We start from the raw sequence: 25586 nt of genomic DNA on the forward strand, positions 1-25586 counted from the left end.
GGAAAGTATCGGTATCGGAAAGTATCGGCCGATACAGTCAAAGTATCGGATCTAATCCGATACCAATACCCGATCCCAATGCAAGTCAATGGGATGAAAATATCGGAATTAAAATAAACCCTTTATAAACTTGTAGGTTCATTCTACATGAAGGAAAACAACTAAGAATAATGTAGGATGTATTGGGGGAGGTGGCGGAGACATTAAAGGCACAGAGGTTTAGCCCAATCAAATAGAATAGCAGGATTTTTATTTTTTTTTATGACGTTCGGCGTTACAAAAATTTTGACTGTTATTTTTTTTTATTTTATTTTTTCAGATATTGATGTTTCACTACTTCCACGCCCTTCACCTTCTTTTTTACTTTTCCCACACTTTCTTCTTCATTATCCTCATCATCAGCTTCTTTGACATCAACTTCTTCACCTTATTCATCTTCTTCTTCATCTTCTACCTATTATTTTTTTTTGTTACATTGTTCATATTCTTTTTATTTTACTATTATCTTCTTCATATTCAACTTCTTCATCATATTCTTATTTGTGACAGGCATTCCCGTAGTTGTTATCTATAAAAGTTTGAAGATTACACCTTCCGTTCTGTCTGTCACAAAAGAGTTACATTTGTCCGCGTTCAGTTTGGCCTGCAGCATCAGGCTTTATCCAGGGGCACCACGAGGAGGAACGGACTCACCCCCATACACTGCTTAGTCTTCTTCTGCTTATAATTTAGATAATATCTTTTGCTCTGATATTTAGTGTTATGCTTAATGTTCTTCTGCTCTTTGTTCTGCAGCCTCTTGTTCTTCTGCTTCTCGGTCTTCCAGGTCGTCGTCGTCTCCGGGGTCGTCGTCTCCGGGGTCGTCGTCATCGGGGTGGTCTTCAGGGTCATCGTCTCCAGGGTCGTCGTCATCACGGTGGTTGTCGTCTCTGGGGTCGTCGTCATCGGGGTGGTCTTCAGGGTCATCGTCTCCAGGGTCGTCGTCATCACGGTGGTTGTCGTCTCTGGTGTCGTCGTCATCTTAGGGGTGGTCTTCCAGGTCATCGTGTTTAGTCTCTTGAACTTGGAAATGTAGCAGAAGGTACAAGAAGGCTGAGAAAATGCCGAGAAACAGCTGATGGAACTGGAACTCGGATGGCTACCCGAAGGTCCAAGAGCCAATGGAACTACCGAGGACCAGCTGACGTTACTGGAACCCGGTTACTAAGCAGGAGGTACCCGTGCCTGAAAGCACTACCAAGGACCACCTGACGTTGGTGGAACTCGGATACCCAGAGGGAGGCACCTAAGCCAAAGGCTCTGCCCGGAACCAGCTGACGGTACTGGAACCAGGATGGGGAGCAGAAGGTACAAGAGCAAAAGACACTGCTGAGAACCAGCTGACGGTGCTGGAACCCGGATGGGTAGCCGAAGGTCCAAGAGCCAATGGAACTACCGAGGACCAGCTGACGTTACTGGAACCCGGTTACTAAGCAGGAGGTACCCGTGCCTGAAAGCACTACCAAGGACCACCTGACGTTGGTGGAACTCGGATACCCAGAGGGAGGCACCTAAGCCAAAGGCTCTGCCCGGAACCAGCTGACGGTACTGGAACCAAGATGGGGAGCAGAAGGTATAAGAGCAAAAGACACTGCCGAGAACCAGCTGACGGTGCTGGAACCCGGATGGGTAGCCGAAGGTCCAAGAGCCAATGGAACTACCGAGGACCAGCTGACGTTACTGGAACCCGGTTACTAAGCAGGAGGTACCCATGCCTGAAAGCACTACCAAGGACCACCTGACGTTGGTGGAACTCGGATACCCAGAGGGAGGCACCTAAGCCAAAGGTTCTGCCCGGAACCAGCTGACGGTGCTGGAACCAGGATGGGGACCTATTCAAGCTTGTCTTCCTAGAGCCCCAACTGGCGGTGTTGGAGCCCAGGGTCAGCAGGAGGAGGAGATGGAGCAGAGTGTAGGCCGAAGCCTGCACTGGCGGCAGCTTTGGGTCTGTTGTACCTGCATGGCTGTTGCAGGACACGTTGCCGGCTGCACAGCAGGGGAACAGCTGGCGGTGCTGAACCCCACTGACACATTGGCTGGTGTTTTTCTCTGTGCAGCTAGCAGTACCTGGCCCCAACTGGCGGTGTTGGAGCCCGGGCTCTGCAGGGGGAGCAGAGTGTAGGCCGAAGCCTAATTGAACCAATTTCAAAGGTAACCTTTAACCCCCCCTCAGGGGTTACAAAGTAGAAGAGCCACAGCTTATGCAACAGTAATGCTGCACAAGTCAAAGGTTGCTCTTTTAATTTTGCTCCTTGCACACGCTGAAAGGAACACGTATAACATTTAGGCCCTTACACAGTCAAACTGATTTTGAGGCGTGAGTTCCCTTCGTAAAGAGATGCAGTACAGCTGGCAAAAATGCCACCTTGGTGCTTTGCGCGGCCTCCTGAGCATCGTTATTTGTTGCACAGGAGTCTGCGCTTTTGTGTTATCCCTTGGCCTTGCGCTGTTAGCGCTGCCCATCCTCTGACATCATGTTATGTCGGCCGTTGCGGTTTGCGATGACCATGAATCCCAGCCCCCCAGTGTCTTAACATTGTTAAAACACTGCGGGGCTGGGATTCATGGCCTGGCGCAGTACATATGTTCGCCTCTCGCTTGGGTTCTTACACCCGCTTCAGACTATGCGGCGTCAGTTGATCCCTTATCGCATGCCACGGCCATGAAGACGCACAGTCCGAAGAAGGCAGAAGGAGATGAGGGACAGGCGAAGAAATGCACCGTTCATGCCCATCAATCACACCCTCGCAGTCCCAATAAATAAGACACCGAGGGGCGTTGTGTGGGGCAAGGCGGCCGCAGAGGCGCAGGCAGCCAAACAATGATGCCAGAAGACGGGCAGCGCTACCAAGGAGCTTGTTGCGTGTCAATACAAAGGAAAATCACACCTGAGGGACATTTTAATGGTCGCAGAGGACTCATTTTTAGACGTGTTCACTTCAACATGGGCAAGGAGAATAAGTTTCTGAGCCACCTTGCACACATGCAGCATTACTGTCGTACAAGGTGGCTGTAAAACGTAAAAACGCCTGGGGGAGGGGGGACAGGTTTCCTTCAATTTCAGTTCTTGTGTCTGCGTGGCTGTTGCAGGACACGTTGCCGGCTACACAGCAGGGGAACAGCTGGCGGTGCTGAACCCCACTGACACATTGGCTGGTGTTTGGCTCTGTGCAGCTAGCACATCTGGGCCCCAACTGGCGGTGTTAGAGCCCAGGGTCAGCAGGAGGAGGAGAGGGAGCAGAGTGTAGGCCGAAGCCTGCACTGGAGCAAGTTGAAAGGGAAACTTTAACCCCCCCCCCAGGCGTTTGTAGCTGAAAGAGCCATCGTGTACAGCACTAATGCTGGAAAAGGTAAACTTAGCTCTTTTAATTATGGTCCTTGCACATGCTGAACCTAACACTTATGAAAAGTGTCCCCTCCTACCGTGATACCGTCCGGTTGGTGGAACTTTCCTTTGTGATGTGACGCAGCACAGCCGTCATTCTTACCCTCTTGGCGCCGTGCGCCGCCTCCTCAGCGTTGTTTGAATCAGTCCCGGAGCCTGCGCTGTTAGATTAGCCCTTGGCCATGCACACATTTTGCGCTGCCCGTCTTCTGACATCATTTGGTGTCAGGCTGGCTGCGCCTGTGCAGCCGCGCTGGCCGAGATCCCGCCTCGTACTGTCTTCTGATGTAATCCCACTGGGGGCCTGAGATCCGTGGCCATGCGCAGTGCAGGAGGGATTGCCACACACACAGCAGGGGAACAGCTGACGTTACTGAACCCCAATAACAGAGGAGGGACTGTTGACTGTGCGTACAGCACTACTGGACAGCAACTAGCAGTGTTGCAGCCCAGGGACAGGAGGGGGAGGTGGAGGTGGAGGAGGTAGGAGGGATTGCCACACACACAGCAGGGGAACAGCTGACGTTACTGAACCCCAATAACAGAGGAGGGACTGTTGACTGTGCGTACAGCACTACTGGACGGCAACTAGCGGTGTTGGAGCCCAGGGACAGGAGGGGGAGGTGGAGGTGGAGGAGGTAGGAGGGATTGCCACACACACAGCAGGGGAACAGCTGACGTTACTGAACCCCAATAACAGAGGAGGGACTGTTGACTGTGCGTACAGCACTACTGGACGGCAACTAGCAGTGTTGGATCCCAGGGACAGGTGGAGGAGGAGGAGGTGGAGGAGGTAGGAGGGATTGCCACACACACAGCAGGGGAACAGCTGACGTTACTGAACCCCAATAGCAGAGGAGGGACTGTTGACTGTGCGTACAGCACTACTGGACGGCAACTAGCGGTGTTGGAGCCCAGGGACAGGAGGGGGAGGTGGAGGTGGAGGAGATAGGAGGGATTGCCACACACACAGCAGGGGAACAGCTGACGTTACTGAACCCCAATAACAGAGGAGGGACTGTTGACTGTGCGTACAGCACTACTGGACGGCAACTAGTGGTGTTGGAGCCCAGGGACAGGAGGGGGAGGTGGAGGTGGAGGAGATAGGAGGGATTGCCACACACACAGCAGGGGAACAGCTGACGTTACTGAACCCCAATAACAGAGGAGGGACTGTTGACTGTGCGTACAGCACTACTGGACGGCAACTAGCGGTGTTGGAGCCCAGGGACAGGAGGGGGAGGTGGAGGTGGAGGAGGTAGGAGGGATTGCCACACACACAGCAGGGGAACAGCTGACGTTACTGAACCCCAATAACAGAGGAGGGACTGTTGACTGTGCGTACAGCACTACTGGACGGCAACTAGCGGTGTTGGAGCCCAGGGACAGGTGAAGGAGGAGGAGGTGGAGGAGGTAGGAGGAGGTAGGAGGGATTGCCACACACACAGCAGGGGAACAGCTGACGTTACTTAACCCCAATAGCAGAGGAGGGACTGTTGACTGTGCGTACAGCACTACTGGACGGCAACTAGCGGTGTTGGAGCCCAGGGACAGGAGGGGGAGGTGGAGGTGGAGGAGATAGGAGGGATTGCCACACACACAGCAGGGGAACAGCTGACGTTACTGAACCCCAATAACAGAGGAGGGACTGTTGACTGTGCGTACAGCACTACTGGACGGCAACTAGCGGTGTTGGAGCCCAGGGACAGGAGGGGGAGGTGGAGGAGATAGGAGGGATTGCCACACACACAGCAGGGGAACAGCTGACGTTACTGAACCCCAATAACAGAGGAGGGACTGTTGACTGTGTGAACAGCACTACTGGACGGCAACTAGCGGTGTTGGAGCCCAGGGACAGGAGGGGGAGGTGGAGGTGGAGGAGATAGGAGGGATTGCCACACACACAGCAGGGGAACAGCTGACGTTACTGAACCCCAATAACAGAGGAGGGACTGTTGACTGTGCGTACAGCACTACTGGAAGGCAACTAGCGGTGTTGGAGCCCAGGGACAGGAGGGGGAGGTGGAGGTGGAGGAGGTAGGAGGGATTGCCACACACACAGCAGGGGAACAGCTGACGTTACTGAACCCCAATAACAGAGGAGGGACTGTTGACTGTGCGTACAGCACTACTGGACAGCAACTAGCGGTGTTGGAGCCCAGGGACAGGTGAAGGAGGAGGAGGTGGAGGAGGTAGGAGGAGGTAGGAGGGATTGCCACACACACAGCAGGGGAACAGCTGACGTTACTTAACCCCAATAGCAGAGGAGGGACTGTTGACTGTGCGTACAGCACTACTGGACGGCAACTAGCGGTGTTGGAGCCCAGGGACAGGAGGGGGAGGTGGAGGTGGAGGAGATAGGAGGGATTGCCACACACACAGCAGGGGAACAGCTGACGTTACTGAACCCCAATAACAGAGGAGGGACTGTTGACTGTGCGTACAGCACTACTGGACGGCAACTAGCGGTGTTGGAGCCCAGGGACAGGAGGGGGAGGTGGAGGAGATAGGAGGGATTGCCACACACACAGCAGGGGAACAGCTGACGTTACTGAACCCCAATAACAGAGGAGGGACTGTTGACTGTGTGAACAGCACTACTGGACGGCAACTAGCGGTGTTGGAGCCCAGGGACAGAAGGGGGAGGTGGAGGTGGAGGAGGTAGGAGGGATTGCCACACACACAGCAGGGGAACAGCTGACGTTACTGAACCCCAATAACAGAGGAGGGACTGTTGACTGTGCGTACAGCACTACTGGACGGCAACTAGCGGTGTTGGAGCCCAGGGACAGGTGGAGGAGGAGGAGGTGGAGGAGGTAGGAGGGATTGCCACACACACAGCAGGGGAACAGCTGATGTTACTGAACCCCAATAACAGAGGAGGGACTGTTGACTGTGCGTACAGCACTACTGGACGGCAACTAGCGGTGTTGGAGCCCAGGGACAGGAGGGGGAGGTGGAGGTGGAGGAGATAGGAGGGATTGCCACACACACAGCAGGGGAACAGCTGACGTTACTGAACCCCAATAACAGAGGAGGGACTGTTGACTGTGCGTACAGCACTACCAGGCAACAACTAGCGGTGTTGGAGCCCAGGGACAGGAGGAGAAGCAGAGGAACACAATGTAGGCCGAAGCCTGATTGGAGAAAGTCGAAAGGGAACCTTTAACCCCCCCCCAAGGCATTTGTAGCTGAAAGAGCCAGCTTGTGCAGCAAAAAAGATGCAAAAGGAAAAGGTGGCTCTTTTCATGATGCTCCTTGCAAACACAGAACTAAACACTTATAAAATGTGTCCCCTGATACCGTGTGACCGTCCCGGAGGTGGGACTTTCCTTCGTAATATGACGCAGCACAGCCGTCATTCCTACCTCCTTGGCGCCGTTCCCCGGCTCCTCAGCGTTGTTTGATTCCGTCCCGGAGCCTGCGCTGTTATGTTATCCCTTGGCCAGGCACACTTAGCGCTGCCCATCTTCTGACATCATTTGGTGTCAGGCTGGCTGCGCCTGTGCGGCCGCGCTGGCCGAGAGCCCGCCTCGCAGTGTCGTCTAATGTAATCCCACCGCGGGCCTGGGATCCGTGGCCATGCGCAGTGCATATCCTCGCCTCTCACTCCCCTCCCTACGGCTTCTTAAGACTGTGCGGTGTCACGGCCGTGGCATGCTATTAGGGACCAGCTGACACCGCACAGTCTGAAGAAGCCGTAGGGAGATGAGTGAGAGTTGGAGGTTCAGATATGCACTGCGCATGTCCATGGATCTCAGGCCCCCAGTGGGATTAAATCAGAAGACACTGCGAGGCGGGCTCTCGGCCAGCGCGGCCGCACAGGCGCAGCCATCCTGACACCAAATGATGTCAGAAGACGGGCAGCGCTAAGTGTGCCTGGCCAAGGGATAACATAACAGCGCAGGCTCCGGGACGGAATCAAACAACGCTGAGGAGCCGGGGCACGGCGCCAAGGGGGTAGGAATGACGGCTGTGCTGCGTCATATTACGAAGGAAAGTCCCACCTCCGGGACGGTTTTACGGTATCAGTGGACACATTTTATAAGTGTTAAGTTCTGCGTGTGCAAGGAGCTAAACAAAAACAGCTACCTTTTCCTTGTGCAGCATTACTGCTGTACAAGGTGGCTCTTTCAGTAACAAACGCCTTGGGGGGGGGACAGGTTCCCTTACATTTCAGTTGTTGTGTCAGCGTGGCGGTCGCAGGACACATTGCCGGCTACACAGCTGGGGATCAGCTGACGTTACTGAAACCCAATAACACTGGGTCGTATGTTTTGACTGTGCAGACGGCACTTCTGAGCCTCAACTGGCGGTGTTGGAGCCCAGGAATTTAAGTTCAGGTGGTAGAAAGATGAACACAACAGGAGACCTGGATACTGTAGACAGTCACCTAATTATTTAATCAGGAAGAGGAGTGGCAAATTCCTGCGAGATCCAGGCCTTGTTCATTTTCAGGAAAGTAAGCCGGTCAACGTTATCGGAGGATAGTCGCATGCGACGGTCAGTTAGTACACCACCTGCAGCACTAAAGACACGTTCCGATAATACACTGGCCGCAGGGCAAGACAGCACCTCCAATGCATACTGGCTTAGCTCTGGCCATGTATCCAGCTTTGAGACCCAAAACTTGAAAGGGGAAGAGCCGTCTGGGAGTACAGCAAGAGGGCAAGACATGTAGTCTGTCACCATCTGACGGAACCGTTGCCTCCTGCTGACTGGAGCCGTCTGTGATGGTGTAGACTTTTGTGGCGGGCACAGAAAACTGTGCCACAGTTGTGCCATACTGGTCTTGCCTTGGGCAGAGGCACTGCTTCTTCTCCCTCTTTGTGCAGAGCCTCCACCACTGCCTGGACGCACTGAGCTGCTTTGGAATGCACTAGCAGCACTTCTCTCACTTGGAATGGAGAAGATGATGGAATTCACCAGTGTGTCTTGGTACTCCCGCATTTTTCGCTCCCGGTTCAACGGTGTGATGAGGCTTTCTACGTTGTCCCGGTAGCGAGGATCGAGGAGGGTGAACACCCAATAATCAGACATGTTGAGAATGTGGGCGATGCGGCGGTCGTTTCTCAGGCACTGCAGCATGTAATCCACCATGTGCTGCAGACTGCCAACTGCCCAAGAAACGCTGTCCCCTGCTGGAGGTGTGATCTCTGCCCGCTCGTCATCACCCCACCCTCGCTGTACACACTGAGTACTGGACAATTGTGTAACTCCCTCCTCTGGACGGATGTCTTCCTCCTCCATTGACTCCTCCTCATCCTCCTCACAAACTGTCCCCTGCCTACGCGTTTGTGAGGAACCACGTGGCGCTGACTGTCCAGAAGATGATGGAAATGCTGAATCCTCATCCTCCACCTCTTCCACAACATCATCCCTTAGCGGTGCAGTGATTTTTCAAGCAGGCAGATAAGGGGGACAGTCATGCTGACTAGTGCATCATCTGCACTCGCCATCCGCGTGGAATAATCAAAGGGACGCAAAACCTGGCAGACGTCATTCATAGTGGCCCACTCTGTGGTTGTGAAGTCTGTACGGCGCTGACTGCGACTTCTTTGCGCCTGAAGCAGCTGGTACTCCATTACAGCTTGCTGCTGCTCACACAACCGCTCCAACATATGTAACGTGGAATTCCACCTGGTAGGTAGGTCACATATGATGCGATGTTCCGGCAGGCGGTGTCGGCGCTGCAGAGCCGCAATGCGCGCTTTTGCCGTGCTGGAACGCCGCAAGTGAGCACACTCTAGGCAGACCTTGTGCAGCAGTGCATCAAGATCCGGATAGTCCCTCAGAAAACTCTGCACGACCAAATTGAGCACATGTGCCAGACATGGGATGTGAGTGAGGTTGCAGAGGCCCAGAGCTGCCACCAGATTTCGGCCATTATCACACACTACCATGCCTGGCTGGAGATTCGCTGGCACAAACCACACATCGCTCTCCTGCTTGATGGCATTCCAGAGCTCCTGCGCTGTGTGGCTTCGATTCCCCAAATAAATTAATTTCAAGACGGCCTGTTGACGTTTGGCCATGGCTGTGCTCATGTCGGTCGTAACAGGTACACGTTCATCACGGGTCCATGTGGAGGTGGACTGTGACGGCTCCTTCAGCGATGATTCTGAGGAACTGGTGTAGGAGGAGGAGTCAATGCGTACAGAATGGATTCCTGCAATCCACGTACTGCGCCACTCGCACGGTCTGTACCCGGCTCAATGACATTAACCCAATGGGCAGTGAGGGAAAGGTATCGCCCCTGTCCATGTTGACTGGTCCACGCTTCGGTGGTGAGGTGGACCTTGCTACTGACGGCGTTCAGTAGCGCGTGTTTTATGTGTCCCTCCACATGCTTGTGCAGGGCAGGGACGGCTTGCCTGCTGAAGTAAAAGCGGCTGGGCACATTGTACTGTGGGACTGCCAATGACATCAAGTCACGGAAGCTGTCAGTCTCCACCAGCCTGAATGACAGCATTTCCAGTGACAGAAGTTTGGCAATGCCTGCAGTCAGAGCCTGTGCTCGTGGGTGGTTTGACGAGAAAGGCCGCCTTTTCTCCCATGCCTGTACTACCGATGGCTGTAGACTGGGCTGGAAGTGTGTGGATGACTGGGAAAGTGGTGCTGCGGGTGGAATTACAGCGGGTCTCTGGACAACAGGGCCAGAGGTTCTTCCACGGCGATCCTGGGAGGAAGCCGAACCAGCTGCGTGTGAGCTGGAGGAAGAGGCAACACGAGCTGAAGAGGTGGTAGCTGCCGCTGTTGGTTGACCTAGCTCTTCAGTGTGTTTTTCTAACTCCGCCGGGTGCCTGGTGCGCACGTTTCCACATGTTGGAGGTATTGAGGTTGCTGACATTTTTCCCTCTTTTTACTTTGTGATGACACACCTTGCATTTGACATAGCAAATGTCATCTGCAACTGTGTCAAAAAAGGACCAGGCACTGCAAGTCTTGGGAGCGCCCTTTTTGGCTTTTGGAAGAGACATGCTCCTAACGGGTGCCAAAGCGGAGGCTGCAGGATCCGCAGTCTTCCCCCTCCCTCTCTCTCCCTCTTTGGGCCGTACGGGGAATCTCTTCCTCAGAGCTGCTCCCACCACCTTCCTGTCCCTCACGCCAAGATGGGTCAAGGACCTCATCATCTACACTACCCTCTGCCCCCAACTGCTCCTCCTGGGTAGTCTCAGCAGCAGAGCACACACCAGTAAGTGGCACCTGAGTGTCATCATCAGCTGATGCGGCCTGCGATGTGGTGAACGGAGCCACTGGCCCACCCGCCTCTTCAGAGGAAGAGAGAAAAAGCTGTTGGGCATCACTGCACCCTGCCTCTTCTTCCATTTCTCCAATGCTGCTTGGCTGGCCCCCCGTTTCCAAGCCAAGAGATTCAGAGAACAGAAGTAGAGACGGCTCCTGTCCTGGGCTCTCTGTCTGCCTGGGCAATTTGGCAGGTGGTGAAGAGACAGATGGCTGCTCTCCAGTGCTCTGTGTCTGAGAGGATGTGGCACTAATTGAAGTTGATGCATTAGCTGCCATCCATCCGACAACGGCTTCAATTTGTTCTTCACGCAGCAGCGGTGTACGGCGCTCTGCGACAAAGCTGCGCATGAATGACTGTTCCCTTGTGAAAGTGGGTGCTGATGAGTCACCGGTGCCCGCAGCAGGCACAGAATCCCCACGTCCCCTCCCTGCTCCGCGCCCACGCCCACGCCCACGTGCCTTACTCACTGCCTTCTTCATCTTGGTTGACTGATAAAGATAAGCAGAAAAGTACTAACGGATTTGTGTGCTTATTCCTGAACAACTCCTCCTAACAGGTATAAGAAACAATAATTTTCTAAAGTGTGGACTAGACTTTAATATGAGCTAATGTGGCCTACACAAATGTAAAGTGGTGTCACTGGTGTGTTTGGTGAACTTTATTATTTATTTATTTTTTGGGGGCTGAACTGACAACAGATAGAGCTGCAGTCACACGGAGACCATGCAGACAGATGTAAACGGCGCTGCAAGACCCAAAAACCCTCCTCTACGTTATCCTATGTAGTGTTTTTCCACAAATTAGCTGGAGACGGGTGGAAAGACACTAATAGGAATTTTTTGAAAAAATGTGCAGCAGCCTGCACTACTTAAAACAAAATGAAAATTGATTTTGCGGTATGACGCAGTGAAGAACCCTGAGCTGGAGACAACCAGGCTATGGCTGCTGTTGTGAATTCTGTTTGTGGGCTCCCCCGGTGGTGTTTGATGGTAGTGCCACTTGTGTGCTTTCTGCTATCTCTGCTCACCTGTTGCCACCCATTAGGGGAGTTTCCTATTTAAGGCTGCTTGGCTGTTAGTCCTATGCCGGCCAACAATGTATCAGTAGCATTCTGTTGCATTCTCCTGCCTCAAGTTCCTGTTCAGCTAAGTTGAATTTTGTTTTGAGTTTATGCTAACTTCTTGTCCAGATTGCAGTAATGTGTCTCGCTGCAGCTGGAAGCTCTTGTGGACAGAAATTGCCACTCCAAGTGGCATGAGTTGTCACTGGAGTTTAAAGTAATTTCTGGATGGTGTTTTTGAGTAGTGTTTTAAGTTGACCGTGAAGTAACACTTTCCTGTCCTTCTGCTATCTAGAAAGCGGACCTCTCTATGCTAAACCTGCTGTTCATCCTACGTATGTCATTTCCTCTGAACTCACCGTCAATATCTGTGGGGGGCTGCTATCTCCTTTTGGGGTACATCTCTGGAGGTAAGACATGCCTGTATATTCCTCTGATAGGGGTAGTTAGATCTCCGGCTGGCGCGTGGTGTCTAGGGCATCGTAGGAACACTCCCCGGCTGCTTCCAGTGTTGTGTGAGGTTCAGGTCACGGTCAACTTTAGTTTCCATCACCCGAGAGCTAGTCCGTTTTGTTATTTTTTATTTCCTTGCCATTGGGAAATCATGACAGTTTGGCCGGCCAGATGTGTTAAAACCATGCACTAAAGCAGGAAAGGATAAGAAAAGTTTTTTCCTCTATTGTGTTTGAAACTGCTCCTTAGTTTGCTCATTTGTACTTCTTGCTTAAACTGCAGTCTTCAGCCTTTTTTTTTTTTTTTCTCTCCTCTTAATCTCTGAATGGCTTTGGTTACACCTGTTTGAATCATGGATCCACAGAGTCTGGTTGCAGGTTTGAATAACCTTGCTACAAAGGTTCAGAACTTACAAGATTTTGTTTTACGTGCTCCAATGTCTGAACCTAAGATCCCTATGCCTGAATATTTTACCGGAGACAGATCCCGTTTTTTGAATTTCAAAGAGAATTGTAAATTGTTTTTGTCTCTGAGATCTCACTCCGCTGGTGATCCTGCACAACAGGTTAAAATTGTTATTTCTCTGCTGCGGGGTGACCCACAAAATTGGGCATTTGCATTGTCGCCAGGGGATCCTGCGTTGCTAAGTGTGGATGCATTTTTTCTGGCTTTGGGGTTGCTTTATGAAGAACCTAATTTAGATATTTTGGCTGAGAAGGCTTTAATAGCCCTTTCCCAAGGGCAAGACGAAGCTGAGATATACTGCCAAAAATTTCGTAAATGGTCGGTGCTTACTAAATGGAATGAGTGCGCTCTAGCAGCGAATTTCCGAGAGGGTCTCTCTGATGCCGTGAAGGATGTCATGGTGGGGTTCCCTGTGCCTACAGGTCTGAATGATGCCATGAAATTGGCTATCCAGATTGATCGGCGTTTGCGGGAACGCAAACTTGTGCACCATTTGGCGGTATCTTCTGAGCAAAAACCTATGCACCATTTGGCGGTATCTTCTGAGCAAAAACCTGTGCACCATTTGGCGGTGACCTCTGAAGAGGCACCAGAGCATATGCAATGTGATAGTGTTCTGTCTAGAGGCGAACGACAGAATTACAGGCGTAAAAATGGGTTGTGCTTCTACTGTGGGGATCCAGTTATATCAGCATGCTCTAAACGCATAAAAAAGGTTGATAAAAAGGTTGATAAATCTTTTTCTATGGGTACCTTGCAGTCTAAATTTATTTTGTCCGTGACATTGATTTGTACATTATCATCTGTTACCGTGGATGCTTATGTGGATTCTGGCGCCGCTCTGAGTCTCATGGATTGGTCCTTTGCCAAGCGTTGTGGTTTTGATTTAGAGCCTCTGGAAGTTCCTATACCCCTAAAGGGGATTGATTCTACACCTTTGGCTAGCAATAAACCACAATACTGGACACAAGTGACTATGCATCTTACCCCAGACCACCAAGAGATTATTCGTTTCCTTGTGTTATACAATTTACATGATGTTTTAGTGCTTGGATTACCATGGTTACAAATTCATAATCCAGTCTTGGACTGGAGATCAATGTCTGTGTTGAGCTGGGGATGTCGGGGGATTCATGGGAATGCTCCTTTGGTTCCCATTTCTTCATCTACTCCCTCTGAGATCCCAGCATTTCTGTCAGATTTTCATGATGTCTTCCAGGAGCCTAAAATTGATTCTCTCCCTCCTCACAGAGAGTGTGACTGCGCAATTGAGTTGATTCCCGGTAGTAAATTTCCTAAAGGTCGTCTGTTTAATTTGTCTGTACCTGAACATGCTGCTATGCGGGAGTATATCAGAGAATCTTTGGAAAAGGGTCATATTCGCCCCTCTTTGTCTCCACTAGGGGCAGGTTTTTTTTTTGTGGGTAAAAAGGATGGTTCACTAAGATCGATCTTCGTGGTGCGTATAATTTGGTGCGGATTAAGCAGGGGGATGAGTGGAAGACCGCATTTAATACGCCTGAAGGCCATTTTGAGTATTTGGTAATGCCTTTCGGTCTCGCGAATGCCCCTTCCGTTTTTCAGTCCTTTATGCACGATATTTTCCGTGAATATCTGGATAAATTTATGATTGTGTATCTGGATGATATTCTGATTTTTTCGGAGGACTGGGAATCTCATGTTCAACAGGTCAGGAGAGTTTTTCAGGTTTTGCGGGCTAATTCTCTTTTTGTGAAGGGCTCAAAGTGTATTTTTGGGGTTCAGAGAATTTCCTTTTTGGGATATATTTTTTCCCCTTCATCTATGGAAATGGACCCTGCTAAGGTTCAGGCTATTTGTGACTGGATACAACCTACTTCTCTGAAGAGTCTTCAGAAATTCTTGGGATTTGCTAATTTCTATCGCCGATTCATAGCTGGTTTTTCTGCCATTGCTAAACCTTTGACTGATTTGACTAAAAAGGGTGCTGATGTTGCTAATTGGTCCTCTGCGGCTGTGGAGGCCTTTCGGGAGCTTAAGCGCCGCTTTTCTTCTGCTCCTGTGTTGCGCCAGCCTGATGTGTCGCTCCCTTTCCAGGTTGAAGTGGATGCTTCCGAGATCGGAGCAGGGGCAGTGTTGTCGCAGAAAGGTCCTGACTGCTCAGTAATGAGACCATGTGCGTTTTTTTCTCGAAAGTTTTTACCCGCTGAGCGAAATTATGATGTTGGAAATCGGGAGCTCTTGGCCATGAAGTGGGCATTTGAGGAGTGGCGTCATTGGCTTGAGGGTGCTAGACACCAGGTGGTGGTCTTGACTGATCACAAGAATCTGATTTATCTTGAGTCAGCCAGGCATCTGAATCCTAGACAGGCGCGCTGGTCGTTATTTTTCTCCCGATTTAACTTTGTGGTTTCATATCTGCCTGGTTCTAAAAATGTGAGGGCGGATGCCCTCTCTAGGAGTTTTGAGCCTGACTCGCCTGGTGATTCCGAACCTACTGGCATCCTGAAGGATGGGGTGATATTGTCAGCTGTCTCCCCAGACCTGCGACGCTCATTGCAGGAGTTTTAGGTGGATAGGCCTGATCGCTGTCCGCCTGGTAGACTGTTTGTCCCTGATGACTGGACCAGTAGAGTTATCTCGGAGGTTCATTCTTCCGCGTTGGCAGGTCATCCTGGAATTTTTGGCACCAGGGATTTGGTTTCTAGGTCCTTTTGGTGGCCTTCCTTGTCTCGAGATGTGCGTATGTTTGTGCAGTCTTGTGATGTTTGTGCTCGGGCCAAGCCTTGCTGTTCTCGGGCTAGTGGGTTGTTGTTGCCCTTGCCTATTCCTAAGAGGCCTTGGACGCACATCTCTATGGACTTTATTTCTGACCTTCCTGTTTCTCGTAGGATGTCTGTCATCTGGGTGGTGTGTGACCGTTTTTCCAAGATGGTTCATTTGGTACCCTTGCCCAAGTTGCCCTCCTCCTCTGAGCTGGTTCCTCTATTTTTTCAGAATGTGGTGCGTTTGCATGGTATTCCTGAGAATATAGTGTCTGATAGGGGTACTCAGTTTGTGTCTAGATTTTGGCGGGCGTTCTGTGCCAGGATGGGCATCGATTTGTCTTTTTCGTCTGCATTCCATCCTCAGACTAATGGCCAGACTGAGCGTACTAATCAGACTTTGGAGACTTACTTGAGGTGTTTTGTGTCCGCTGATCAGGATGATTGGATTGATTTTTTGCCGTTGGCAGAGTTTGCCCTTAACAATCGGGCCAGTTCTGCCACTTTGGTTTCTCCTTTTTTTTGTAATTCGGGGTTTCACCCTCGTTTTTCGTCCGGTCAATTGGAGTCTTCGGATTGTCCTGGAGTGGATGCTGTGGTGAATAGGATGCATCAGATTTGGGGACAGGTTGTGGACAATCTGAAGTTGTCCCAGGAGAAGACTCAACAGTTCACTAATCGTCATCGGCGTGCTGGTTCTCGTCTTTGTGTTGGGGACCTGGTGTGGCTGTCTTCTCGATTTATTCCTATGAAGGTCTCGTCTCCTAAGTTTAAGCCTCGGTTTATCGGCCCTTATAAGATTCTGGAAGTGCTTAATCCTGTGTCCTTTCGTTTGGACCTCCCAGCATCTTTTACTATTCATAATGTTTTTCATCGGTCATTGTTGCGGAGGTATGAGGTGCCGGTTGTTCCTTCTGCTGATCCTCCTGCTCCTGTGCTGGTCGAGGGTGAATTGGAGTATGTGGTGGAAAAGATCTTGGACTCCCGTGTTTCCAGACGGAAACTTCAGTATCTGGTTAAGTGGAAGGGCTATGGTCAGGAGGATAATTCCTGGGTGACAGCATCCGATGTTCATGCTCCTGATTTGGTTCGTGCATTTCATAGTGCTCATCCAGATCGCCCTGGTGGTTCTGGTGAGGGTTCGGTGCCCCCTCCTTAAGGGGGGGTACTGTTGTGAATTCTGTTTGTGGGCTCCCCCGGTGGTGTTTGATGGTAGTGCCACTTGTGTGCTTTCTGCTATCTCTGCTCACCTGTTGCCACCCATTAGGGGAGTTTCCTATTTAAGGCTGCTTGGCTGTTAGTCCTATGCCGGCCAACAATGTATCAGTAGCATTCTGTTGCATTCTCCTGCCTCAAGTTCCTGTTCAGCTAAGTTGAATTTTGTTTTGAGTTTATGCTAACTTCTTGTCCAGATTGCAGTAATGTGTCTCGCTGCAGCTGGAAGCTCTTGTGGACAGAAATTGCCACTCCAAGTGGCATGAGTTGTCACTGGAGTTTAAAGTAATTTCTGGATGGTGTTTTTGAGTAGTGTTTTAAGTTGACTGTGAAGTAACACTTTCCTGTCCTTCTGCTATCTAGAAAGCGGACCTCTCTATGCTAAACCTGCTGTTCATCCTACGTATGTCATTTCCTCTGAACTCACCGTCAATATCTGTGGGGGGCTGCTATCTCCTTTTGGGGTACATCTCTGGAGGTAAGACAGGCCTGTATATTCCTCTGATAGGGGTAGTTAGATCTCCGGCTGGCGCGTGGTGTCTAGGGCATCGTAGGAACACTCCCCGGCTGCTTCCAGTGTTGTGTGAGGTTCAGGTCACGGTCAACTTTAGTTTCCATCACCCGAGAGCTAGTCCGTTTTGTTATTTTTTATTTCCTTGCCATTGGGAAATCATGACAGGCTGCTCACAGACTACAGGGCGAGCTGCAGTCACACGGAGACCGTGCAGACAGCCGTAAACGGCGCTGCAAGGCCCAAAAACCCTCCTCTATGTTATCCTATGTAGTGTTTTTCCACAAATTAGCTGGAGACGGGTGGAAAGACACTAATAGGAATTTTTTGAAAAAATGTGCAGCAGCCTGCACTACTTAAAACAAAATGAAAATTGATTTGGCGGTATGACGCAGTGAAGAACCCTGAGCTGGAGACAACCAGGCTATGGCTGCTCACAGACTACAGGGCGAGCTGCAGTCACACGGAGACCGTGCAGACAGCCGTAAACGGCGCTGCAAGGCCCAAAAACCCTCCTCTACGTTATCCTATGTAGTGTTTTTCCACAAATTAGCTGGAGACGGGTAGAAAGACACTAATAGAATTTTTTTGAAAAAATTAGCAGCAGACTACACTACTTGGAAAAAAAAAAAAAAAAGAACAGTATGAGGCAATGAACCACCCTCCCTGAACTGAATACAACCAGCTATGGATGGCCTATGTGGCTGCACTCAGACTAGAGAGTGGGCTGCACTCACACACACACACACAGACCTTGCAGATCGCTGTGAAAACAGCGCTACAAGGCAAAAGCAAGGTGAATAGTAGGTGAACACAGCGGTTGCTAAATTAGCCTTTGGAAAGCACAAAGAAGCAAATCGCTATCTCTAAACTGGCCCTCAGTCAGCAAACAGCGTCCTGTCACTAACTGAATTCACAGCAGAGTTATCGCAAAATGGCGCCAGCGACTTTTAAACTGCATCATGACATCATTTCAGCAGCCAATCACAGCCATGCCAGTAGTTTCATGCCCTCCATGCTGAACAGGATGTGCCCACACTTGGAATCATTCTCATTGGCTGAATTTGTGCATTTTGAATCTGGGAACTTCCGATTCCGGTATCCGATACGCGGCAAGTATCGGAATACTGGTATCGGAATTCCGATACTTGCGGTATCGGAATGCTCAACACTAGTGACGAGCAATGCCCACCGACGCGAGCGAGCTCACCCCGGCAACCGCATCATGCGACCGATGACACACCAAACACATGAGTGAACACGTGACCCGAAGTCACCGAAGACATAGAGACGCGGCCGGCAAGGCAACCAGGACGCCCCAGCGCGCATGCGCGTTCGACCTTCTCCATGGATAATGTAAATAAAATATTTCTAAAGTGTATTAAAATCTATTTTTAAATAAGGAGTTGAAAAAACAGGGAACTGCTAAATATGGAAAGGAAATCATAATAGATACTTGAAAAGATATAAAAAATAATATGAATATAAATATGTGTGTACTGGTGATATGAATACTAGAAAAATATTATGAAAATACATACAATCAATCATAAATTATGTGACAATAGTGATAAAAGTGAAAAAACGTAAATAACCATAGTGCATGCAATGCAAAATTAACATAGAACTAACACAATTTTGATAATAAAAAATAAGAAGAAGAAAAATTTTTAATTTTAAATTTCAATTTTTTTAAATAAATTACTATTTATATATTACATAAGTCCGGTCTGTTGGGTCACAACTTTGGTAATACTGATTACATATGTGGTAGACTTATATAGACCCATTTAGAGACCTCATAAATACTTCCTTGTTAAACTTATTTCATACAGGCAATGATCAGACTGCCTGTATGTAGCAGAAATGCTTACTTGCTATGAGCACGTACCACCGGGCAGCGCTCATAGCATTCCAGCCATGACAACCATAGATGTCTGCTGGAGACCTCTGGTTGTCATGCCAACCCATTGGTGACCCACAATCATGTGATGGGGTCACCGATGGGCAGGATCTCTGGCGCGCTTCTGGAAAGTGCAAATTAAATGCCGCTGTCAGAGATTGGCAACAGTATTTAACGGGTTAACAGCAGCGGGTGGAAAGCTATTCCACCTATGGTTGTAAGAGGCACATGTCAGCGGTTCAAAAGAACTGACATGTGCCTTGAAAGATGTGGGCTCAGCGCTCGAACCCACATCAAAGGGAGGAATTCCGACGTGGGAGTACTATTACGCCCAACGTCGGAAAAGGGGTAAACTCTGTGGATGACTAATTGAATCCAGAAAAAAATTGGAACTTTTAATTAGAGTTTTATATACCACCTTAATGTAACACTAACCACATTAAACTGTATAGATGACTAATTGAATCCATAAAAATACATAAAATAATTTTTTTTTTTAGTTTTATATACTATGGTAATGTAACACTAGCCACATTAAACTCTATGGATAATTAATTGATTCCAGGAAACATTTTGAACAGTTTTGGGCAATTTTATATTGCACCGTAATGTAACACTAAATGAATCCATAAAAATCCATAACATTATTTTTTTTTGTTTGTTTTATATACCATGGTAATGTAACACTAACTACATTGAACTCTATGGATGACTAATTGAATCCAGAAAAAACATTTGAACTTTTTTTTTGGCATTTTATATACCACCATAATGTAGCACTAACCATTTTTAACTGCATTGAGGAACTATTTTTGGGAGTTTTATATACCAACGTAATGTAATATGTACAATGATAAACCTTGAAAACACCAAGGCGCTAAACACGTGTGCCTAGATGAACAGCAGCAGGCAAATCCGCCAGTAAGGTGTGGAAAACTGCCAAAAAGTAAACAAAGTGTATAAAAGATTGCCGCGCTGTGAAGGCACTTACAGATAGGGTTGTAGTCCTTTGTATAAGATGTCCGTTCGTGGAGCGGTATGTTCCCCCCTGTTCGGTGGTGCTTTAGCAAAGGGAGCGTCCTCCCCAGGGTGGCAATCCCAGAAAAAGCCCGCCGCCGTTGTTCAGCGGTAGCCTCGGCCGATGGCGCCGCTGTCAGCGTAGCGAGGTTAGCGGGGGGCGTGGTATAGTGGTGGCGTCACCTATCCGTGTATGACGGACGTGTGCAAGGGCCAATCCGGACGTGTGCAAGGGCCAATCCCGACGCATTTCGAGGGAAACGTCCCTCTTTCTCAAGGTATGGCGCCTGCACTGCCGCTAATCCTATATATCCACGCCTCTGCAACCCCGTGATTTTGCCAGAAAAGTGCACTTAGCCAATCAAACCCGAACTAAGAAGAACTTCATATAATCAAAAACGGGTGTTGCTTCACAAAATACTAGACTATAGGTATATTTAAAACTCATATTTGATAAATAGCTGAATCCAACACAATTAGGAATGTTATCATAATACTCCCTCCACCTAATAAAATTAAATCTTTATTTATAAAACTATTAAAACCAAATAAATATGATAAATATATAAAAAATAAAATTTTACTATATAGATAAATGCCTATTAAAAAATATATATGCATATATACATATATACACATACAATGCACGCATAAATATACATGCATGCAGCATAAATGTATGCATACACGCATAAAACAACCTAAAACTCCAAGACAATTTCTAAGACTTTGGCAGTGAATATTATGAAACAATATACAAACATACAATGTGGGAAGGGGGGACCCCTCCAGTGACAACAACTTTCCTTCCATCTAACGTAATAAATTAGAAATATATATGTATATATATCTCTCTCAACACAAAGGGGGGGGGGAGAGTTTCCTACATCAGCATAATAAAACCTTAAAGGGTTTGTAGGGCACCCCCTGTCGCGACATTTTGCAGAAAAGCATCAGCTCTCAATTGTAGGTTTTTCATTTTGTGGCATTCAAACAGTACCCAAAAACCCAAGGGGACGGGACTACATTAAGAGCATGTCCCGCATTGAGTCCAAATGGATCTTCACATTAGACACTCTAGTCCCCAAAGGACTCAATCATGAAATTGAGCTGTATGCCCTTTAAGGTTTTATTATGCTGATGAAGGAAACTCTCCCCCCCCCCCTTGTATATATATATATGCATATATATTTTTTAATAGGCATTTATCTATATAGTAAAATTTTATTTTTTATATATTTATCATATTTATTTGGTTTTAATAGTTTTATAAATAAAGATTGAATTTTATTAGGTGGAGGGAGTATTATGATAACATTCCTAATTGTGTTGGATTCAGCTATTTATCAAATTTGCTATTATGAGTTTTAAATATACCTATAGTCTAGTATTTTGTGAAGCAACAGCCGTTTTTGATTATATGAAGTTCTTCTTAGTTCGGGTTTGATTGGCTAAGTGCACTTTTCTGGCAAAATCACGGGGTTGCAGAGGCGTGGATATATAGGATTAGCGGCAGTGCAGGCACCATACCTTGAGAAAGAGGGATGTCTCCCTCGAAACGCGTCGGGATTGGCCCTTGCACACGTCCGTCATACACGGACAGGTGACGTCACCACTATACCACGCCCCCCGCTAACCTCGCTATGCTGACAGCGGCGCCATCGGCCGAGGCTACCGCTGAACAACGGCGGCGGGCTTTTTCGGGGATTGCCACCCTGGGGAGGACGCTCCCTTTGCTAAAGCACCACCGAACAGGGGGGAACATACCGCTCCACAAAAGGACATTTTATACAAAGGAATACAAACCTATCTGTAAGTGCCTTCACAGCGCGGCAATCTTTTATACACTTTGTAATGTAATATGTAATGTAATATGAACCACATTAAATTATGTGTGACTAATTAAATCCAGTTTTATATACTACTTTAATGTAACACAAACCACGTAAAACGTGTGGATGACTAATTCTATCTAGAAAATTTTTTTTTGTTGTAGTTTTATATAACTCCGTAATGTAACACTAACCAAGTTAAACTGTATGCATGACTATATAGTAGTTTTTTCACCCCAAAAAAGAATGTGTCACATGCAGCATCTATATACACTGCTCAAAAAAATAAAGGGAACACTAAAATCCCACATCCTAGATATCACTGAATGAAATATTCCAGTTGTAAATCTTTATTCTTTACATAGTAGAATGTGCTGAGAACAACAAAACCTAAAAATTATTAACGTATATCACAACTAATATCCCAAGGAGGTCTGGAGTTGGAATGATGCTCAAAATCAAAGTGGAAAATGAAGTTACAGGCTGATCCAACTTCAATAGAAATGCCCCAAGACAAAGAAATGATTCTCAGTAGTGTATGTGGCCTCCACGTGCCTGTATGACCTCCCTATAATGCCTGGGCATGCTCCAGATGAGGCGGTGGATGGTCTCCTGAGGGATCTCCTCCCAGACCTGGACAAAAGCATCCGCTAACTCCTGGACATTCTGTGGTGCAACATGATGTTGGTGGATGGTGCGAGACATGATGTCCCAGATGTGTTCAATTGGATTTAGGTCTGGGGAATGGGCGGGCCTGTCCATAGCTTCAAAGCCTTTATCTTGCAGGAACTGCTGACACACTCCAGCCACATGAGGTCTGGCATTGTCTTGCATTAGGAGGAACCCAGGGCCAACTGAACCAGCATACAATCTCACAAGGGATCTGAGGATTTCTTCTTGGTACCTAATGGCAGTCAGGCTACCTCTGGCGAGCACATGGAGGGCTGTGCAGCCCTCAAAGGAAATGCCACCCCACACTATTACTGACCCACTGCCAAACCGGTCATGCTGAAGGATGTTGCAGGCAGCAGATGGCTCTCCAAGGCGTCTCCAGACTCTGTCACATCTGTCACATATGCTCAGTGTGATCCTGCTTTCATCTATGAAGAGCACAGGGCGCCAGTGGCGAATCTGACAATCCTGGTGTTCTGTGGCAAGTGCCAAGCATCTTGCACTGTATTGGATTGTGAGCACAACCCCCATCTGTGGATGTTGGGCACTAAGACCATCCTCATGGAGTTGGTTTCTAACCGTTTGTGCAGACACATGCACATTTGTGGCCTGCTGGAGGTCATTTTGCAGGGCTCTGGCAGTGCTCCTCCTGTTCCTCCTTGCACAAAGGCTGAGGTAGCGGTCCTGCTGCTGGGTTGTTGCCCTCTTACAACCCCCTCCACATCTCCTGGTGTACTGGCCTGTCTCCTGGTAGTGCCTCCAGCCTCTGGACACTACACTGACAGATACAGCAAACCTTCTTGCTACAGCTCCCATTGATGTGCCGTCCTGGAAGAGCTGCACTATCTTGTGTGGTTGTAGAGTCCGTCTCATGCTACCACGAGTGTGAAGCACAACCAACATTCAAAAGTGACCAAAACATCAGCCAGATAGCATTGGTACTGAGACTTGGTCTGTGCTCCCCACCTGAAGAACCACTCCTTTCTTGAGTGTGTCTTGATAATTGTCAATAATTTCCCTCTGTTGTCTATTCCATTTGCACAACAACATGTGAAATTGATTGTCAAACAGTGTTGCTTCCTAAGTGGACAGTTTGATTTCACAGAAGTTTGATCTACTTGGAGTTACAGTATATTCTGTTGTTTAAGTGTTCCCTTTATTTTTTTGAGCAGTGTATTTTGCAATGGACTTCAAAGCTCAAAGCCCTGCCCAGAGGCTGTATTCTGCCACTCTCTCCACTCTTGCATCTTTCCCTAGGCTAAATGCAAAACATATCTGATACAGTTAGGTCCATATATATTTGGACAGAGACAACATTTTTCTAATTTTGGTTATAGACATTACCACAATGAATTTTAAGCAAAGCAATTCAGATGCAGTTGAAGTTCAGACTTTCAGCTTTCCTTTGAGGGTATGCACGTTAAAATTGGATGAAGGGTTTAGGAGTTTCAGCTCCTTAACATGTGCCACCCTTTTTTTTAAAAGGGACCAAAAGTAATTGGACAATTGACTCCAAGGCTATTTCATGGACAGATGAGGGCAATCCCTTTGTTATGTCATTCTCAATTAAGCAGATAAAAGGCCTGGAGTTGATTTGAGTTGTGGTGCTTGCATTTGGAAGGTTTTGCTGTGAAGTAAACATGCGGTCAAAGGAGCTCTCCATGCCGGTGAAACAAGCCATCCTTAAGCTGCGAAAACAGAAAAAACCCATCCGAGAAATTGCTACAATATTAGGAGTGGCAAAATCTACGTTTGATACATCCTGAGAAAGAAAGAAAGCACTGGTGAACTCATCAATGCAAAAAGACCTGGGCGCCCACGGAAGACAACAGTGGTGGATGATCGCAGAATAATCTCCATGATGAAGAGAAACCTCTTCACAACAGCCAACCAAGTGAACAACACTCTCCAGGAGGTAGGCGTATCAATATCCAAATCTACCATAAAGAGAAAACTGCATGAAAGTAAATACAGAGGGTTCACTGCACGGTGCAAGCCACTCATAAGCATCAAGAATAAAAAGGCTAGACTGCACTTTGCTATAAAACATCTAAAAATGCCAACACAGTTCTGGAATAACATTCTTTGGACAGATGAAACCAAGATCAACCTCTACCAGAATGATGGAAAGAGAAAAGTATGGCGAAGGGGTGGTACAGCTCATGATCCGAAGCATACCATATCATCTGTAAAATGCGGCGGAGGCAGTGTGATGGCTTGGGCATGCATGGCTGCCAGTGGCACTTGGTCACTAGTGTTTATTGATGATGTGACACAGGATAGAAGGAGCCGAATGAATTCTGAGGTATTCAGAGACATACGGTGTGCTCAGATCCAGCCAAATGCAGCCAAACTGATTGGTTGTCATTTCATACTACAGATTGGACAATGACCCAAAACATAAAGCCAAAGCAACCCAGGAGTTTACTAAAGCAAAGAAGTGGAATATTCTGGAATGGCCAAGTCATTCACCTGTTCTCAACCCAATTGAGCATGCATTTCACTTGTTAAAGACTAAACTTCAGACAGAAAGGCCCACAAACAAACAGCAACTGAAAACCACCACAGTGAAGGCCTGGCAGAGCATCAAAAAGGAGGAAACACAGCATCTGGTGATGTCCATGAGTTCAAGACTTCGGGCAGTCATTGCCAACAAAGGGTTTTCAACCAAGTACTAAAAATGAACATTTTATTTAAAATTATTGAATCTGTCCAATTACTTTTGGTCCCTTTAAAAACAGGGTGGCACATGTTAAGGAGCTGAAACTCCTAAACCCTTCATCCAATTTTAATGTGGATACCCTCAAATAAAAGCTGAAAGTCTGAACTTCACCTGCATCTGAATTGTTTTGTTTAAAATTCATTGTGGTAATGTCTATAACCAAAATTAGAAAAATGTTGTCTCTGTCCAAACATATATGGACCTAACTGAATAAACAGCAAATCTCAGGATTAGCCCTTAGAAGGACTGTTAGCATCAGCACCAGTATCAACACTAGAGGGCTCTGATTCATTAAACTGTGCACACAGACCCCTGAGAA

The 25586-nt window shown here is 48.1% G+C and overlaps 1 protein-coding gene across 2 annotated transcripts in view; it reads left to right on the forward strand.

The window, feature by feature from the left end:
* LOC143786355 (transient receptor potential cation channel subfamily M member 2-like) overlaps positions 1-25586 on the forward strand; it is a 1952850-nt gene that overhangs the window by 986255 nt on the left and 941009 nt on the right. The window lies entirely within an intron of this gene.

Source organism: Ranitomeya variabilis, chromosome 7, assembly GCF_051348905.1.
Source record: "Ranitomeya variabilis isolate aRanVar5 chromosome 7, aRanVar5.hap1, whole genome shotgun sequence".
Lineage (NCBI taxonomy): Eukaryota > Metazoa > Chordata > Amphibia > Anura > Dendrobatidae > Ranitomeya > Ranitomeya variabilis.